Genomic DNA, 2159 nt, shown 5'->3' on the forward strand with positions numbered 1-2159 from the left:
ATTTTTATTCGAACATGCAAATAGCCATATTTTAAATAATAATCTAGATATTGAACATAATCGACTTTCCAATTTTTAAATCGAAGTTAAATCTCTTAAAAAATACAAAATTTATTCTATAAATATGTTACGTCACTACGCTAGTTTAGCTACGATTTTCAAAACAACGTCGCTAAATTTAGTGATTGTGTAGCAAATCCCTTTGCTAAGTTTTTTGAAAACCACTGGTAAATTGAATTTGTTCATGCTTAACCGTGGGAAAATCACCAGGGTTTTCTAAATCGTGGTAAAATTAGCGACGGTATTGCAAATTTCATCGCTAATAGTGACGAAATATTAAAAGTGTGGTAAAATTTGCTGCGTTTTTATAAAACAATAACTAACTTTAGCGATGATTTCAATAAAACAATATCGAATTTAACACAGTTTTAATATTTTGTCACTAAATTTGTGACGATTTTAAAAAATATGTTGCTAATAGTTAATGACAATCGATATATGAATGCTAAAATCGTACCCAATGAAATTAGCGACAGTCTTGATTGTTGCAAACCACTTTTTATTTTGTGCGTGATGAACAATATGCCACAATATTACTATCTCGAAACAACACATTTCAATACGAAGAAAATAAGCTTTTTTCGTAATATCAAACCAAAGTTTTATATATATGTAGTCAATAATATTATACAAAAGGTGGATTCAAAAGATATCTTAAAGTACTTGGTAAATGGAAAGCCACACATGTCTACAACAACAATGACTTTAATACAAAAATTGTGTGATTTTGTGAGGCTTATTTTGTTTGAGTTGGGGTCCAATTTGATACTGGTAAGATTTATTATGATCATTTGACATTTTTGTTATTATCATAATGTCGATCTGCTTTCACTCTTTATATGATTTACCAATACGCACATAGTTGAAAATATGGGTTAAACGTAATGCATGCGAGACATTTAATTACTGGAATTTAGATTGGCAGTTGGAACAGTACATCAATTTTATTTTTATTTTTTTAGAGAAACGTGCCATATATGATATATCAATATTTTTAGACTATATATCTAACTTATTTTGTGGAGACAACTTTAAATTTTTAGAAGTTTGTTTGTGATATTTTCAAATTTCCTATAATTGTATGATTAATAATGTTGGTGGGAATTCTTTCATACTCCAACTCAAGGCAAAAACTTGTGTGACACGGTCTCACGGGTCTTATTTGTGAGACAGATATCTTATTTGGGCCATCCACGAAAAATTATTACTTTTTATGCTAAGAGTATTACTTTTTATTGTGAATATGAGTAGGATTGCTCCGTCTCACAGGTTAAGATCCGTGATACGATCTCACACGAGACCCACTCCCAACTCAATTAACTCTTCGAAATAAATCAAAAACCAAATCCACGGTATGTTATAGTGTTGTTTTTTGTAAGAAAGTATTGTTTGAATATCGTTTTCTCGTATCCGATATATATTGAAATTTTTTTTTAAAAAAAATCAACCTTCAAAATATTTTGGACGTCATATGATTCAATTAAACATTCATAAGATGTTTAGATCAGATTAACACTTGATGACATCAGCTAATGTGGTGTTTAGGTGGTAATTTCGCTTTTTTATAAAAAAAATTCAAACGATCTAGTTGAATTTTCTTTTGATTCGCATAATCAAGTCCACGATTAGAATCCGGTGTTCTTTGTTTAGATAACAGTAGTAATCACAAAGTTATGCGTTGATGTCAATTCGCTGGAATTGTACATTTGAGATAGCGGTGCAGCACCTATGGCGGCTGCAGTGGCGGTGCACAGGTGATGGTGGGATAGGAACAGTCGTGGGTGGGTTTTCTCTTAAATTGTTGGCCGATTTTTAGACTCGTGAGGAGAGAGGGATTTGAGAATCTAGGTTTTCTTGTGTATCAGGTTTGGTGTTTATCAACTATTACATTATACATTTATATTTATTATTCTTAATAATAAAACTCATGTATTTTTCCTATGTTAAAATTCTCATATATATTTTCTAACTTTTGAAAAATACAATTAAATAATGATCAATTTTTGATATCATGATTAAATATTTAATTAATTAATCAATTAATTCTAGATCATTCTAGAATATTCTTTATAAATCTTACATGGTGGTCTAAACTACTC

This window comes from Primulina eburnea, chromosome 13, assembly GCF_022965805.1.
Source record: "Primulina eburnea isolate SZY01 chromosome 13, ASM2296580v1, whole genome shotgun sequence".
Taxonomy (NCBI): domain Eukaryota; kingdom Viridiplantae; phylum Streptophyta; class Magnoliopsida; order Lamiales; family Gesneriaceae; genus Primulina; species Primulina eburnea.